The sequence below is a fragment of the Odocoileus virginianus genome, chromosome 4 (assembly GCF_023699985.2).
Source record: "Odocoileus virginianus isolate 20LAN1187 ecotype Illinois chromosome 4, Ovbor_1.2, whole genome shotgun sequence".
NCBI lineage: Eukaryota > Metazoa > Chordata > Mammalia > Artiodactyla > Cervidae > Odocoileus > Odocoileus virginianus.
In genome coordinates this window covers 85,824,959-85,843,017 of record NC_069677.1, presented here as the reverse complement: position 1 = coordinate 85,843,017, position 18,059 = coordinate 85,824,959, and the positions used below count along the sequence as shown (strand labels likewise).

General features: G+C 43.1%; 1 protein-coding gene across 2 annotated transcripts in view; it reads left to right on the top strand.

Annotated features, from left to right (window-relative positions):
* Positions 1–4,454: 4,454 nt before the first annotated feature.
* Positions 4,455–18,059, top strand: part of SETD4 (SET domain containing 4) — a 102,849-nt gene continuing 89,244 nt past the window's right edge. For both annotated transcript variants that reach the window (XM_020913811.2, XM_020913787.2), the window contains exon 1: positions 4,455–4,598. The gene's annotated coding sequence lies outside the window, so the exon portion shown is untranslated. The remainder of the gene's footprint in view (positions 4,599–18,059) is intronic.

The following is an 18,059-nucleotide window of genomic DNA, read 5'->3' as shown; positions in this document are numbered from 1 at the left end:
CTTAATACTATGTTAGTGCCATCCCATAAAGACTGATATGTTGTGCTTTCACTTTCCACCAGTTTAAAAATAATTCTACAATTCCCTTGTGGTCCAGTGGTTAGGACTCTGTGCTTTTACTACCAAGGGCCCAGGTTCAATCCCTCGTTGGGGAATTAAGATTCCATAAGCTGTGCAGTGCAGCCAAAAATAAAAATAAAAATAAAGTAGATAACTTCTAATTTACTTTATGATGTATTCTTTGACCAAGGGTGTTTAGAAGTATATTTTTTAAGCTTCCAACTATTTGGGGATTTTCCAGATACCTTGCCATTATTCATTTCTTAATTCTGTTGTAGTCATGGAGAACATGTTTTGTATGACTTGAATTCTTTTAAAGGAGTTTTTAAAGCTAGGAGAGAGAGAGAGGAAAGTATTTTTATGCAACAGGAATTGTCTCAAAAAGAGGTAAAAATAGGTGACAGAGACAAAGTGAATAATTCAAGAACAAAATGTGTGGGAAGGTAAGTGTGGATGGGTCCTAGGGCTCAGATAGGGGCTTGGTCTTGGACTCAGGACACCTCCTGTGACAGGAAAGGCTGTGTGTGGGGGTCTAGCTGTAGGATGTTGGGTAGCTCTCCTGGGGGAGAGCCTATTTTCCCTTTGAAGGATGAACGATTTGAGGTTGTTAACAAGGATTCTTTGGGGAGACTTGAGGAAAGTGTAGCCATCTTACAGAACAGGAAAGTAAATTTATTAGGGAATTAGGTAGCAGTGACAAGCAGAGTTGGGGGCCCATTTGAGATCTGCGGTCATAAATGTCAAGACAGCCCAACCAGCCTCTTTCAGTTTCCTCCCGGCATCATCCACCCACTAGTGCGGCTGCAAGGTTGGAGAGCTGGTGTTTTTTCAGGCTCACGTAACACAGGGAGAGACATTTGCAAGGCAAGGATCGTAGTGTAGGGCTATGGCCTCTGAGGACAGAAGAGAAGACACCAGAATGTTGGAGATTCATAGTAAGTGAAAAAGAGTAGGGTTGATGGGACAGAGGTCTCTGAGGACAGGACACCCCTGGAAGCAAGCTTGTAGACTGGAGCCAAGTTGGGTCCTGGGGTTCAGTGTGGGATGCTTTGAGATCAGGATCTCAGGGGTTGTACGGATGAACCAGGTGAAGTGGGCAGAGGGACTCGTGTTAGTATTTAGAGGTCAAGGAACTGGGAAGCCAGGATGTTGGATGGAACTGTCACATGTCTACTGACCTCCTCAGAGAGGAGGACAAGCGTGGAGGGAAGAAAATACTGAATAATGTGCTGGCCTCAAGGTCTGTGCCTCCAGCTGTTTCTGTCCTAAAGCTTTTTTTTTTTTTTTTTAAGAAACAAGGGTTTCTGCATCTTCATTTTGCACCAGGCCTCAAATTATGTAGCAGGTCAGTGAAAAGGGGTCTGGGGTGGTTTGGGTGAGCCTGTTGCTCATTGTGGGGGGCTTCCCAGGTGGCACAGTGGTAAGGAAGCTGCCTGCCAATGCAGGAGACATAAGATGAGTGGGTTTGATCCCTGGGTTGAGAAGATCCCCTGGAATAGGAAATGGCATGCCACTCCTGTATTCAGCCTGGAAAATTCCATGGCGAGAGGAGCCTGGTGGGCTACAGTCCATGGGGTCACAGAGTCAGACACTACTGGGCATGAGTGCACACACACACATGTTACTTATAGAGTCATTTCCAATTTTTCATGTTAGAATTCCCTGGGGATCTTATTTTAAAAAAAAAAACTCTGATGTCTGGCTCTTTCCCCAGACATTGAGATTTAATTGTGCTTGGGTGTAACCCAAGCACTGGGAGTTTCAAAAGCTGACTCCAATATGCAGCAAACTTTAGGTATCACTGGGTTACATAATAAGGAGTTTTAATTGGTTAAAAGTGACACAATCTTCAAAAAAGAGCTGAAGATTTTGAGAGAAAAGAAGAGATAGGGTTTGGAAATGGCACAGGTGATTGTCCCCTCCCCCTTCCTAGACATCAGGTCCTAATCACAGAACCTGTGGATGTCCTTTTATATGGAAAAAGGGGGCTTTGCAAATGTAATTAAATTGAGGATCTTGAAATGGGATGATACCCCTGAATTTTCTTGATGGGCCCAGTGTAATCACAAATCTTATGAGAGATAAGCAGGAAGGCCAGAGGCACAAGGAGATGTGAGATAAAAGCCAAGAGAGGCATGGAGGAAGACTGGGACTGATTTGACGATGCTTGCATTGCTGGCTTTGAAGATGGTGAAGACCCAGGGACGCAAGTAACCTCCAGAACTTGTAAAAAGCAAGGAGATGGGTTCTCCTCTAGAGCCTTCAGACAGAACACAGCTCTGTTGACACGTTGATTTTTAGGGCTGCCAACCTCCAGAATTGTTAAATTGATTAATTTATGTTGCTTTAAAACATTAAACGTGTGGTAATTTGTTACAGCAGCAAGCAGAAAATATACACTTAAGGTGGACGATCCTTCCCTTATCTTCTGGATGAAGTGAAAACACCCTTCACTTATACCTAGTATAGTATCACACAAAGGATTTGAATTGTGAACAAATCTTAAAGCCTGGTTTTGAAAAAAACTTGGATACCTTCCTAAGGGTGGAGGAGAAATGAATTAAAGGGAAAAAGCTGCAGGACACCATCTGACTCATGACCTGGTTGGCGGATCTGAGCGAAAGTGATGTGTAGGCTATTGTGCTGGATCCAAATTCCCATCTAAACCACCCTGCACACCTGGTCAGAAGTTATAGGTTCTGGGGTTTTTATGTATAACTGTGATTCCATTTAAACTGATTTTGCTCTTGCTTAGTGGGTTATTCTGTATTTCCTAAATCATTAGGGTTCAAACCAAAGTGACATGATATGCCAGCAACATGATATGTTCAGGGTTCTCGTCCTTCACAAGGTGTGTGGTCACCTGGGCACTGGCTGCCTGCAGCATTCATTCATCCGCATCCTCCAGTGAATATGTGAGCACCTGTTAGGTCCCAGACATGTGAACTGGAGTCAACAGGCAGGGGAAACCTGCATGGAGCTGCCCCCGGTTCAGCTCCTTACGGCTCCTTGGGGTCGGCTCTCAACATCTCCGTGCTTCAGTTTGCTCGTTTGTAAAATGGGAATAATGATCGTGCTTTCCTCTTATAACTGTGGTGAGGATGACACGAGTTAATACTATAAAAGTGCTTAGAGCAGGTGTGGCAAGTGGGGACACTGAATGTCTGCTGTTATTATTCTCTACCAGGGGAAACAGATGGTCATCTTACACCATTATTGAGGTCCTCCTGGATGACAAAATTGGAGCCAGACACAGTCATGTCTCAACCAACGTTTCTTTACTGGAGGCAGATGATCTCATAGGCAGAGATGGAGACAGGAAACCTAGTCTCTCATCCTTCCTTAGAGGAAGCGCTGCTGCTGCTGCTGCTAAGTCGCTTCACTCGTGTCCGACTCTGTGCGACCCCATAGACGGCAGCCCACCAGGCTCCCCCGTCCCTGGGCTTCTCCAGGCAAGAACACTGGAGTGGGTTGCCATTTCCTTCTCCAATGCATGAAAGTGAAAAGTGAAAGTGAAGTCGCTCAGTCGTGTCCAACTCCTAGCATTTTCCATGGATTGCAGCCCACCAGGCTCCTCCGTCCGTGCGATTCTCCAGGCAAGAGTACTGGAGGGGGTTTGGCATTTCCTTCTCCAAGGGATCTTCCCAACCCAGGGATCAAACCCGGGCCTCCTTCACTGCAGGCAGATTCTTTACCGACTGAGCTACAAGAGGAGCCCTAGGCAGCCCTTAGACGCCATTAAGTCCCCAAACCTGTTCCAGGCGAGGAGACCCAGAGACCCTTCATAGTCCCTCCCCATTGGCTGCCACACTGGGCCCCTCCCCCCAAGTAAGCAACCGTCAGTGGGCGACACTTAGTGGGCCTGCTCAGCCATTGGTTGGCTGCCACAGTGGCCCTCCTCCAAGCGAGCATCCGTCAATGGGTGACCGTTAGTGGTCCTGCTCAGTCATTGGTTGGCTGCCACAGTGGGCCCCTCCCCCAAGCGAGCAACTGTCAGCGAGTGACCGTCAGTGAGCCTGCTCAGTCATTGGTTGGCTGCCACAGTGGGCCCCTCCCCCAAGCGAGCAACTGTCAGCGAGTGACCGTCAGTGAGCCTGCTCAGTCATTGGTTGGCTGCCACAGTGGGCCCCTCCCCCAAGCGAGCAACTGTCAGCGAGTGACCGTCAGTGAGCCTGCTCAGTCATTGGTTGGCTGCCACAGTGGGCCCCTCCCCCAAGCGAGCAACTGTCAGCGAGTGACCGTTAGTGAGCCTGCTCAGCCACTGGTTGGCTGCCACAGTGGGCCCCTCCCCCAAGCGAGCAACTGTCAGCGAGTGACCGTCAGTGAGCCTGCTCAGTCATTGGTTGGCTGCCACAGTGGGCCCCTCCCCCAAGCGAGCAACTGTCAGTGAGTAACCGTTAGTGAGCCTGCTCAGCCACTGGTTGGCTGCCACAGTGGGCCCCTCCTCCAAGCGAGCAACCGTCAAGGAGCCACCCTTAGCGTGCCTTCAGCCAACAGTCTGTGGTTTTCCCAACTGTGGTCCTCAGGTGGAGAGTGAGGTAAGAGGAGAATCCTGGTCTTCTCTCCAGGACCCACCAGCTTACCCACTGGCCTTTGCCTAGTGGGCGAGCTGGGGGGCCCAGGGAACACGCTGGGGGCTGTTTCCTGCAGGGCTCCAGAGCCCTTGCCAAGGCCACTCTCTGGGTGGGCCCAGACCTTGAGTCCTCCGTAAACTTCTTCCCCATTGCTCCCTTGTAATGTAATGGCAGCAGCAGGCCTGATAGAATGCAGTTTGCAGGGCTTGGCCTGAGGAGCCTGAGGGCCAGATGGGTCCTGCGCTCTTTGCTCCCTTAGAGATGATGGCTGGGCAGGGTTGGGGACCTGGCCCTGAGGGAGCTGCCCACGGAGCTCTGCCTCCTTTTAGCCAGGACCGGGACTTCAGAGGGTGATGGTTGTGTGGTGGGACCTGCCCCTTTCTTGTCAGGACAGAGGCAGGTCTGGGCCTTCTCTCCGGGGCCCTCCAGGCCCCCTGACCTCAGGGCCAGTGGGGACAGCCTGAGGGCTGTGTCCTACAGAGCTCACTGGCAGGGCCCAGACCTTGCAGCAGCAGAGAACCTCTCCCCCCATCTCCACATCTGTGACCTCATGGCGGGGGGCCATCTCCGTGGGTCACAGTCATGGAGACCTCACAACTGGAGTAAACACCATGGCCAAGAAGGTGACCGCTTCCAACAGTTTCAGTCTCTCCATTCAGTTTCAAAACCTGGCACAGCTTAGCTCAGTGTCTACCCCAGGAGGCCAGAGGTCAGGGTTAAGTTGCAAGGACTTTGCACATCATTACTTCAAGTCCATTACTTCAGGTCCACCTCTGTGGTTGTGAGCAGGAAACCAACCTGACTGGTATTTGCTGCAACGTGTGTTTGTTCCTATTGATCTTGTACAGTTGATTCTCTCTAGTTTCAGTGAACAGCTGAGGGTGCCTGTCCCCTCCATGATGATGGCTGTGCAGGGTCTGGGGACCCATTCTGAGGGTGCTGCCATCTGAGGTATGCCTCCTAGCTGGGCCTGGGCACTGGTAGGAAGACCCAGACTGGGTGCTGCACCAGGGACCCCCTCCTCTTAGCCAGGCCTGTACCTGGGAGGGCAAAGGTTGAGCCTTGAGGCCTTGCCCCTTGTCAGGACAGGAAATGACATTTGTTTTGGTGGAGGTTTACAGGTACATTGTGACCTGACCCTTACCTGACCTCAAGGACAAAGATCCAAGAAGTTTGCAATCAGGTCCCTCCCTCAACTTTCCTATAAAAGGCCTTTGCTGAAACCTTTCAGGGAGTCCAGAGATTTTAGGATGTGAGGCACCCATCTCCTTGCATGGCCCTGCAGTCATCCTTTCTTGGCTCCAGACTCTGACGTTTTGGTGCTGTTTTGTGTCACTGTGTGTCGGGCACACATATGGGCTGGATAACACAGGCAATGCTCCTGGACTTCGCTGCAACCTCACCCTCCTCTCCCCTGTGCTGGGTGCCTTGAGTGCTGAGCCATCCCAGGTCCCTGCAGGGCTTGACCAGCAGAGAGAAGACAGGGCAAGCAGGTGTGGGATGCCTATTCTTCTTTATGGTGGTGAGGAACACAGAACATAAAATACACCATCTTCACCATTTAAATGCCCAGTGCAGCAGTGTTAACTATATGCCAATTACTGCGGAACAGATTACTGAGGAACAGATTCTAGAACTTTTGCATGGTGCGTAACTGGAAGAAATCTAAACCCCTTAACCAACAACTCCCTATTTCCCTTCTCTTCAGCCTCTGGTAACCTCATTCTACTTGGTTTTTATGAATTTGACCACTTTATATACTTCACAAAGTGGAATCTAAGTATTTTTTTGTGTGACTGGCTTATTTCATTTAACCTAATGCCCTCAAGTATCACCCAGGTTTTAGTGTATGATAAGATTTCCTTTTTTAAGGCTGAGTAATATTCCACAGTATGTAGAGACCACACTCTCTTTATCTGTTTAACTGTCAGTGGATACTTAGGTTGATTCCAGCTCTTGGTTTTTGTGAATAACTCTGCAATGAACATGGATGTGTTTAAGGTTTCCTGCAAGATTTGATATGTATATATATATAGAGAGAAGATGATCACCACACTAAATATGGTTAACAGCTTATCACTTTATATAATTACAAAGTTTTCCTGTTGATGAGAACTTTTAAGATGTACTCTCCTAGCAACTTTCAGATGTGTAGCACAGTGTTGACTATAGTCATCAATGCTATGCATTCCATGACTTAGTTATCTTCTAACTGGAACTTTGTACCTTTTTGACCCTCTTCACCTTTCCCCCCAACCATCTGGCAACCTCCAGTCTCTATTCTCTGAGTCTGTATTTTTAGATCCCACATGTGAGATCCTATAGTATTTCTCTTTCTCGTTGTGATTTATTTCACTTAGCCTAACTCCCTCAAGTTCATCCATGTTGTCACAAATCACAGGCTTTCCTTCTTTTTTTGTGGCTGAATGGTCTTCCACAATATATGCCCCACATCTTTATCCATTCATCTACTAGTGGACACTTAAGTTGTTTCCATGCCTTTGCTATTATAAATAATGCTGCTATGAACATGGGAGTGCACATATCTATTTGAGATTGTGTTTTCATTTCCTTTGGATGAATATCAAGAAATAGAATTGCTGAATCATATGGTAGAGCTATTTTTAATTTAAAGGAAACTTTATACTTTTTTCCATAGATGTACCAATAGGGTATGAGTTCCCTCTTCTCCACAGCCTTTCTAGCTTTTATCTCTTGTCTTTTTGATGATAGTCATCCTAACAGATGAGAGGCAATATTTCACGATTTTGAGTTGCAATTTCCTGGTAATTTGTGTTGTTGAGCACCTCCCATGAACCTGTTGGTTATTTGTATGTCTTTTTTTTAAAAAAAAAAAAGTCTATTCAGGTCCTTGACCATTTAAAAATTGAATTGTTTTTTGCTATTGAGTTGTGTGAATTCTTTATATATTTTTGGTTATTAATCCCTTATAAGCTACTATGATTTCCAAATCTTTTTTCTATTTAGTAGGTTTTCCTTTTATTTTGTTGATGGTTTATTTTGCTGTGCAAAAGCTTTTCAGTTTGAAACAAGTTCACTTTTTTTTTCTTTTTTTGGTTGTTGTTGCTTTGTGCTTTAGGTTTCCAATCCAACAAAATCATTGTTAAGACCCATTTTAAGGAGGTTTTTTTTTCCTGTTTTGTTCTAGCAGTTTTATGGTTACTAGTCTAACATTTAAGCCTTTAATTCATTTGAGTTAATTTTTGTGAGTGGTAGAAGATAGGAGTGTAGTTTCAGTTCTTTAAACATGTGATACCAATTTTCCCAGCACCATGTATTGAAGAGACAGTTTTCTCTGGTGAGGATTCCTGTCAAATATTAGTCAAATGCATGCGCACGGTGAGAGGTCTGTTCTTGAGTCACCACCATGGTGCCTGTCCCTTTGGTGCCCTGGCACAGTGAACCGGGGAGAAGGGTGATGTTTATTGCAAACATCATTAATTTGGAGCAAGACCATCTCCCTGCAGAGGCGTGTGAGCCAGTGCTGTGTGGTGAGCTCTAGGCCTTTCAGCAAGGGGAGTCAGTTGTGCCAATGCCTGACTGGAGAAACATTTAGGGGAGGCTGGGGATCTTTAGTACCATCAGGCTGGTGAAGCACCAGAGCTGAGAAATGTGGGTCTCAGGCCGTTAGTCCTGTTCTTGGGGTGCATGTCGCTGCTGGTTCTAGATCAGTATTGCCAAGGCTGGGGAAAACCAGCCAATTTTGTGCATTTCTAGTGAGTATGTAATTTAGTATTACTTTCTTGGAGAGGAATTAGACTCTGTCTATGGAAATTTAAAATACACATCTCTTCCTGGAAGGGAAATTGTTGGTGAAATTTGTCCTACAGATAACCTCCTGGGGACGTGTAATGACTGCCAAACAAGGATGTTCTTGAAAAGCAGCTCCCAGTCAAGTTCTTGGAAAGGTCACAAGCTATCCAGAAAGTTGATTAAAGTTGTAAATTATTTAAAGGATACATTTTAACTTGCTTACTATCATTGGAAAGGTACAAGTTATACTTGAACACTATATGTGTTTCTCTATCAACCTGGCGAAGTATATTGAGTCCACATTTGGTGTGGCAACCACTCCAGTACTCTTGGTTGAAAAATCGGTCGGAGACGACTGAGCGACTTCACTTTTTTTTGGTGGTAGACAGTGCCCTCTGGTGGTCTGGTGGCTACACTTCATGGCAACTATCTGTTCCCTGTTGTCTCATAAGGAAGCACCACCAACTCCTTGGCTTTAAACAACAGGAACTAATTTTATCACGTTTATGGAGGCCAAGAGACCTGTCTCAAGGTGTTGTCAGGGCCCTAGTCCCTCTCAAAGCTCTAGTAAAGAGTCCTCCCTGGTCTCTTCCAGCTTCTGGTAGTTGGCAGCACTCCTTAAAATTCCTTAGCTTGTGGCCTGGATCTCTTTTATCCCCGTCCCCGTCCTCATATGGCCTTCTTTCCCGTGTATCTCTGTGTGTCCTCTCCCCTTCTTCTGAGGGCTCCACTCTTTGGATTTAGGACACGCCCTAACCCAGCCTGACCTCATTGAAACTAATTACATCTGCAAAGACACTAGTTCCAGAGTCACATTCTGAAGTGGAGGGTGGACATGAGTTTTGTGCGGCCACTATCCAACCTACTACAGTATCTTTAACCTTTCTGTGGATTCATTTCAATTAGTCTAATCAATGGCTTAGTTCTGATCAACCCTTATCACAAATAAGGATTCTTGCCTTCAATTTAAACATTTAGTTTTCTTTTGCTGTAATTTGCTTTTATAGTCATACTTTTTTTCTATCATAGAAAGTATATGTAATATCTTTTCTGTTATTTGTTATCTGATGTTAAATGTCTCAAACTAGAGCTTTATTGGTTTGTTAAAACTTTTTTCCTTCCCTCCCTTCTTGGCTTTTAAAAAAATGATAGCTAATCTTTAATGGAGTTCCTGCTCTCCGCATTTAACAATGCAACTGATTTTATTATAACAGGAGGTTTGCTCTACTGTAGAGCTAAGCTTGGGGACCCCTTTTGAAAGATGACTTGAAATTATCTTGGGAGCCACACTGATGTGGCTCACAGCTGTCTCACTGCTTTCTGCTCCTCTCTGTTTTAGCTGATGATGGGTATTCCCAGTTATCAGAGGTCTACAGAAGATTCTTTAGCAATTGCTTTCCAGAGACTTTATATTCCTTGAGAAAGAATCTTTGTGCTGCTGTCAAAAGATATATTTATCTTCTGCTATTTAGCATCTCATCCTTTGAACCTTCCCTTAAAAAAACCCCCAGCTTTATTAAGTAGTAATTCACATACTGAACAATGCACCCATATAAAGCATACAATTCAATGGTTTTAATATGTTCACAGAATTGTGCAACCATCACCACAGTTTTGTAATAGCTTCATGACCCCCCCAATGCCCCATACCCATTAGGAGTTACATCCTTCCCTCCCCAGCCCTAGGCAACCACTGACCTATTTTCTGTTTGTAGTTGTGTTTATGTAGAACATTTCATATGAATGGAATCATAAGATATGTGCTCTTTTGTGAGTAACTTCTTCCACTTAACATTATGTTTCAAGGTTTATTTGTCTTGTAGTATATTATCGGGTTTTGAACTTTACATTTAGCAAGTGTGATTTTTGATGGAATTTTATAATGAATTTTTTGTTCATAGAAATGTTTATTCCTAAAGGTATTAATTGAACATAATAAAATTGATGCAATAAGCATTGTAGACTATGACTTTAGAAGTCAGTTTTTAAAAATTATAAGCAGTTATAAAAATTGTCAAACTTTCAGAATTTCACCAAGTAAAACACTTCAACATTCTATTTTTTCATATGTTTAATTAAAAAATTTTCTTTTACAGCACTAAGAAATGGTTGATGTAAACTATGTTTTGAAATATCCAATTTGTGAAGCTGTGAAAGTCTTCAATACCTCAAGTTATTTATTTTTGTTGTTGTTGTTGTTATTTAGTCACTAAGTCGTGTCCAGCTCTTTTGCAACCCCATGGACTGTAGCCCACCAGTGTCCTCTGTTCATAAGATTTCCCAGGCAAGAATGATGGAGTGGGTTGCCATTTTATTCTCCAGGGGATCTTCCCGACTCGATGATCGAACCCAGGTCTCCTGCTTGGCAGATGGATTCTTTAATACTGAGGCACCTGTGAAGCTTATCTAAACAGATGTTTTCAGATATAGATCCCCGTAGCCAATTTTGTTTTTAAAATTAAAGCTGTGTCTTAGTAACTTTTTGCTCTTTATCTTTTTGCTCCTTATCTTCGACAAAGGAGGCAAGGATATACAATGGAATAAAGATAACCTCTTTAACAAGTGGTGCTGGGAAAACTGGTCAACCACCTGTAAAAGAATGAAACTAGAACACTTTCTAACACCATACACAAAAATAAACTCCAAATGGATTAAAGATCTAAATGTAAGACCAGAAACTATCAAACTCCTAGAGGAGAACATAGGCAAAAACTCTCCGACAATTTTAACACAGCAGGATCCACTATATCATCACCCAAATTTCAGAAATAAAAGCAAATTTAAAAATGGGAACACTGAGTGAAATTTTTTTAACAACTTTTCCCTCTGTCGGGTAAACTTCAAGAAAAGGTTGTAAAGGAAGCACCCACCAATCTTGGTTAAACAACAGGAATAATTTTATCACTTATGGAAGGCCAAGAGACCTGCCAAGGTGTTTCAGGGCCAGTCCTTCAAAAAGCTCTAGTAAAGAGACTCCTCCCTGTCTCTTCCAGCTCTGGTAGTTGCAGCACTCTTAAAATTCCTTAGCATGTGGCTGACCTCTTATTATCCGTCCCTCTCATATGGCTTCTCCAGTGTATCTCTGTGTGTCATCATCCTTTCTGAGGGCTCACTTTTGGATAGGACACCTAACCCACGACTCATGAAACTAATTACACATGCAAAAGACACTGTTCAGAGTCATCATTCTAAGTGGTAGTGGAATGATTTGGCGGCACTATCCAAACCTACACATATCATTATACCCTTTCTGTGGATCTATTTCAATTAAGTCTATCAATGGCTTAGTTCTGATCAACGCTTATCACAAATAAGGATTCTTGCCTCTTTAAACATTAGTTTTTTGCTGTAATTTGCTAATATAGTCATCTTTTTTTCTATCATAGAAAGTATATGTATATCTTTTTGTTTTGTTATCTGATGTTAAATGTCACAAAACTAGAGCTTTATTGGTTGTTAAACTTTTCCATCCCCCTTCTGGCTTTTAAAAACCAATGAAAGCCTAATCTTTGAATGGATTCACTGCCTCCCAATTTACAATGCAACGATTTTTATAACGGAGGTTTGCTCTACTGTGAGCTAACTTGGGAGACCCCTTGAAGATGACCGATTTCTGGCCACACTGATTGGATGCAGAAGCTGTCTCACTGTTTGCTCCTATGTTACACATGATATGGGTATCGCCAGTTACAAGGCTAAGAAGTTCTTTGCAATGTTCTAATGAGATGATTTATATTCTGAGAAGCCATTTATGACGTGTCAAAAGATACATTTATACGTATAAGATCCATCTTTAACTATACTAAAATAAACCCAGGCTTTAATTAAGTGTAATACATACTGAACCTATATGCACCATAAAAGATAAATTCAATGGTTAATATGTTCACAGATTGTGCAACCTCACCACAGTTTGTAATGCTTCATGACCCCCATGCCCCATACCCATTAGAAGTTACATTCCTTCCCTCCACCTAGGCAAACAGACGACCTATCTGTTTGGTTGGTGTTTATGAGAACATTTCAATGAATGGAATCATAAGATATGTGCTCAATTCGTGGAGTAGCTTTGTCCACTTGGACATATGTTTCAAGGTTTAGTTACTGTAGTATATTATCCGGGTTTGAACTTTCATTTAGCAAGTGTGATTTGATGGAATTTATAATGATTTGTTTGTTACATAGAAATTTATTCCTAAAGTATTAATTTAACATAATAAAATTGAGCAATAAGCATTGGTAGACTATGACTTAGAAGTCATTTTTAAAAATTATAAGCAGTAAAAAATGTCAAACTTTCAGATGTTCACGCAGAGTAAAAACACTTCAACATTTAAAATTTTTCATATGTGTTAATTTAAAAAATGTTTCTTTTACAGTACTAAGAAATGTTGATGTAAACTATGTTTGAAATATCCAATTTGTGAAGCGTGAAAGTACTTCAATACTCATAGTTTATTAAAAAATTTTTTGTGTGTATTGTTGTTAATTAGTCATAAGTCGTGTCCAGCTTTTGCAACCCATGGCTGTAGCCACCAGTGTCCTCTTACTAAGATTTCCCAGGCAAGAATGATGGAGTGGGTTGCCATTTTATTCTCCAGGGGATCTTCCCGACTCGGTGATCGAACCCAGGTCTCCTGCTTGGCAGATGGATTCTTTAATACTGAGGCACCTGTGAAGCTTATCTAAACAGATGTTTTCAGATATAGATCCCCGTAGCCAATTTTGTTTTTAAAATTAAAGCTGTGTCTTAGTAACTTTTTGCTCTGTAACAAATTACTCAAACCTAGTGATTAAATCAAGAAACATTTGTTTTCCCATAGTTTCCATAGTTGGGGAATTTGGTAATGGCTTAGCTGGATAGTTCTGGCTCAAGGCTCATGAGGTTGAAGTCAAGATGCCAGCTGGGGTGCATCTTCTAAAGGCCCAGCCTCAGCTGGAGGATCCCTTCCAAGGTTATTGGCTCACGTGGCTCTTAGTTGGAGGCTTCACTTCTTATCCAAGTGGACCTTTCTGTAGGCTCCTTGGGCATCCTCAAGATGTAGCTGCTGGCTTCCTCCAGAGTGGGTGGTCCAGGGACAGTGAGAAAGACAGAAGCCAAACTATCTTTTGTTGTTGTTCGGCTGCTCAGTTGTGTCCAACCCTTTGCAACCCCATGGACTGCAGCTCACCAGACTTCCTTGTCCTTCACCATCTCCCAGAGCTTGCTCACACTTCTGTCCATTTGATTGGTCATGCCATCCACCCATCTCATCCTCTGCTGCCCCCAACTCCTGCCTTCAATCTTTCCCAGTTTCAGGGTCATTTCCAGTGAGTCAATTCTTCACATTAGGTGGCCAGAGTTTTGGAGCTTCAGCTTCAGCATTAGTCCTTCCAATGAATATTCAAGTTCAATTTCCTTTAGGATGGACTGGTTTGATCTCCTTGCTGTCCAAGGGACTCTCCAGAGTCTTCTCCAAAACCACAGTTCAAAAGCATCAGTTCTTTGGTGCCCAACCTTCTTTGTGGTCTGAATCTCACATCCGAATATGACTACTGAAAAAACCGTAGCTTTGACTATACAAACCTTTGTCAGCAAAGTTATGTCTCTGCTTTTTAATACATTGCCTAGATTTATCATAGCTTTTCTTCCAAGGAGCAATCATCTTTTAATTTTGTGGCTGCAGTCACTGTCCGTGGGGACTTTGGAGCCCAAGAAAATAAAGTCTGTCACTGTTTCCATTCCCCCCCCCCCCCCATCTATTTGCTATGAAGTGAGGTCTTTTATGACCTAGTTTCATAAATTACATGCTCTTACTTTGCCATGGATATTGGTCACACAGGCCAGTTCTGGTCCAGTGTGGGAGGAGACTACAAAGAGTATGAATAAGGGTCAGGGATCATGGAACAGGCTTGGCTCACTACTACCAGGGGAAAAGTTGTCTGACTCCCCAGACTGACAGTTAGTTAGTCCCAAAATAATTTGAGTCAATCATTAGTTAAAGATTAGGTGAACTCTGCTCCCCCCACACCTTTTAAAACATTTGAACACTAAACCTGAAGAATTTTTTTTCCTCCTGTGAGGTATGTGGAACATCCTCAACAAGGGATTGAACTCATGCCTTCCACATGGGAAGCTTGGAGTCTTCACTGCTGGAACATCAGGGAAGTACTGAAAATACATTTTATATCTGTTTGTTGGTGACAGATGTGAGTCATAGTGGAGTAATCACAGTTAACACAACCAAAATGGGGTTGGGCAGCCATTGAGCATCTGGGCTCAAATGTATCACTACAATACTGAGAAATGAAACTTTCTGAACGGCATCAAATAAAGGATACATCTGCTAGTTAAGTTTTGTCTCAAGGTTTCCCCTTGCATTTTTGTAACCATTTCAGACCCAAACCAATCCTTGATTAACAAACACCTTTATTTTTTTTTCCCAGCTCCAACCGTAATTCTTAATGAATGGCTTATGTAATTGCAGCCTTACTATTTTTGCCTTTATAAGCACACAATTCAAGTACTTCTTGAATCTGTGTCTCCTGGCTGCAGTCCTAACAAATCCCAAATTAATGCTTCTTCCTTTCAATCAGGTCTTTGTTTCTGAGATTTTGGTTTACTTTGCATGTATACATATATTTTAAAAGTTTGTGCATTTAAGGCAAAAACTCAACTTTTGAAAAAGAGTTTAGCAATTGTATACTAGCAATCACTAGTCAGTCTTATAACTTGAATCCTGAAGAATTGTACAGTTATAGGGTAATATCTACACATGCTTCAAGAATGATTACATCATTATTTTGAAATAAAACTAAACTGACTAGTATGGAAGAAACTGTATAGAAGTTCCATACAGTCAGCAAAAACAAGACCAGGAGCTGACTGTGGCTCTGATCATGAACTCCTTATTGCCAAATTCAGACTTTAATTGAAGAAAGTAGGGAAAACCACTAAGACCGTTCAGGTATGACCTAAATCACATCCCTTAATGATCATACAGTGGAAGTGACAATAGGTTCAAGGGTTTAGATCTGATAGACAGAGTGCCTGAACAACTATGGATGGAGATTCGTGACATTGTACAGGAGGCAGTGATCAAAACCATCCCCAAGAAAAAGAAGTGCAAAAAGGCAAAATGGTTGTCTGAGGAAGCCTTACAAATAGCTGAGAAAAGAAGAGAATCAAAAAGCAAAGGAGAAAAGGAAAGATATATCCATCTGAATGCAGAGTTCCAAAGAATAGCCAGGAGAGATAAGAAAGCCTTCCACAGTGATCAATGCAAAGAAGTAGAGGAAAACAATAGAATGGGGAAGACTAGAGATCTCTTCAAGAAAATGAGAGATACCAAGGGAATATTTTATGCAAAGATGGGCTCAATAAAGGACAGAAATGGTATGGACCTAACAGAAGTAGAAGATATTAAGAAGAGGTGGCAAAAAAAAAAAAAAAAGAAGAGGTGGCAAGAATACACAGAAGAACTATACAAAAAAGATCTTTAGACGCAGATAGTCGTGATGGTGTGATCACTCACCTAGAACCAGACATCCTAGAATGGGAAGTCAAGTGGGCCTTAGGAAAATAATGGAAACTGTGACAGACTTTATTTTTGGGGCTCCAAAATCACTGCAGATATTGACTGCAGCCATGAAATTAAAAGATGCTTACTCCTTGGAAGAAAAGCTATGACCAACCTAGATAGCATATTAAAAAGCAGAGGCATTACTTTGCTGACAAATGTCCATCTAGTCAAAACTGTGGTTTTTCCAGTGGTCATGTATGGATGTGAGAGTTGGACTATAAAGAAAGCTGAGTGCTGAAGAATTGATGCTTTTGAACTGTGGGGTTGGAAAAGACTCTTGAGAGTCCTTGGACTGCAAGGAGATCCAACCAGTCCATCCTAAAGGAGACCAGTCCTGGGTTTTCATTGGAAGGATTGATGTTGAAGCTGAAGCTCCAATACTTTGGTCACCTGATGGGAAGAACTGACTCATTGGAAAAGACCCTGGTGCTGGGAATGATTGAAGGCAGGAGGAGAAGGGGATGGCAGAGGGGATAAGATGGTTGGATGGTATCATTGACTCTATGGACTTGAGTTTGAGCAAGCTCTGGGAGTTAGTGATAGACAGGGAGGCCTGGTGTGCTGCAGTCCATGGGGTCACAAAGAGTCAGACACAACTGAGCAACTGAGCTGAACTGAACTGAAAAAGAATCTGTGGAATTCTTCAGGCAAGAATACTGGAGTGGCTTGTCATTTCTTTCTCCAGGGGATCTTCTTGACCCAGGGATAGAACCTGGGTCTCCTGTGTTACAGGCAGATTCCTTACCATCTGAGTCACCAGGGAATGTCTCAAAAAGAATACGGCAGCTCTAAAGGTAGTAAAAGAGAAGAGACTTCAATATATATTAAATGAGAAAAGTAATTCCTGCAGTGAAAAGCTGGAAGAAGGAGTCAGTTCTTGTCTCCTCTGAAGAAAGAATTCAGCAAAGAGACCAAGATGTGAAAAAGATAAAAGTATTTGTTACAAGAAAAATACATGTAGAAAAAACAAAATCCATGTGAAAGAGCACACAGGCAAACTTTGAATGAGTTGTGTCCCATAGGGGTGGCTTAGTTTGCTTACTTCAGGGCAGTTTTCCAGATTTTTTTCCGGTCAGTCATCCCCTATTTTGTCCTGATGTGGGTGCACATCTCTCAGCCAAGATGGATTCCAGCTGGTGTTGTTTCCTCCTTTTGTCCTTCCCCTAGACTGAGGGCCTTCTCTGCACATGTGTCTGACCAGAAAATCCACAAGAAAGCACCCAGTCAGGGCCCAGTGTTTCTGTTGGCATGCATCTCACAGCATCAGCAGGAGATAACTGCAGCTGCTCAGTCCAGGGTCTGTAAATCTCTTACCTCAAAAGTGTGGTACCAAATAGAGTGTATATTAGTTTCTGTTGCTGCTGCAGTAGTTTATTGCAAACTTAGTGGCTTAATACAATGCAAATTTATTATCTTACAGTTCTGATGCAAGTCTCAGTTCAGTTCAGTCACTCAGTTGTGTCCAACTCTTTGCAACCCCATGAACTGCAGCACACCAGGCCTCCCTGTCCATCACCAACGCCCAGAGTTTACCCAAACTCATGTCCATTGAGTCGGTGATGCCATCCAACCATCTCATCCTCTGTCATCCCCTTCTTCCTCCTGCCCTCAATCTTTCCCAGCATCAGGGTCTTTTTAAATGAATCAGCTCTTCACATCAGGTGGCCAAAGTATTAGAGTTTCAGCTTCAGCATCAGTCCTTCCAATGAACACCCAGTACTGGTCTGCTTTAGGATGGACTGGTTGGATCTCCTTGCAGTCCAAGGGATTCTCAGGAGTCTTTTCCAACACCACAGTTCGAAAGCATCAATTCTTCGGCACTCAGCTTTCTTTATAGTCCAACTCTCACATCCATCTATACATGACTACTGGAAAAACCATAGCCTTGACTAGACAGACCTTTGTTGACAAAGTAATGTCCCTGCTTTTAAATGTGCTGTCTAGGTTGGTCATAACTTTCCTTCCAAGAGGTAAGTGTCTTAATTTCATGGCTGCAGTCAACATCTGCAGTAATTTTGGAGCCCCCCCCAAATAAAGTCAGCCACTGTTTCCACTGTTTCCCCATCTATTTGCCATGAAGTGATGGGAC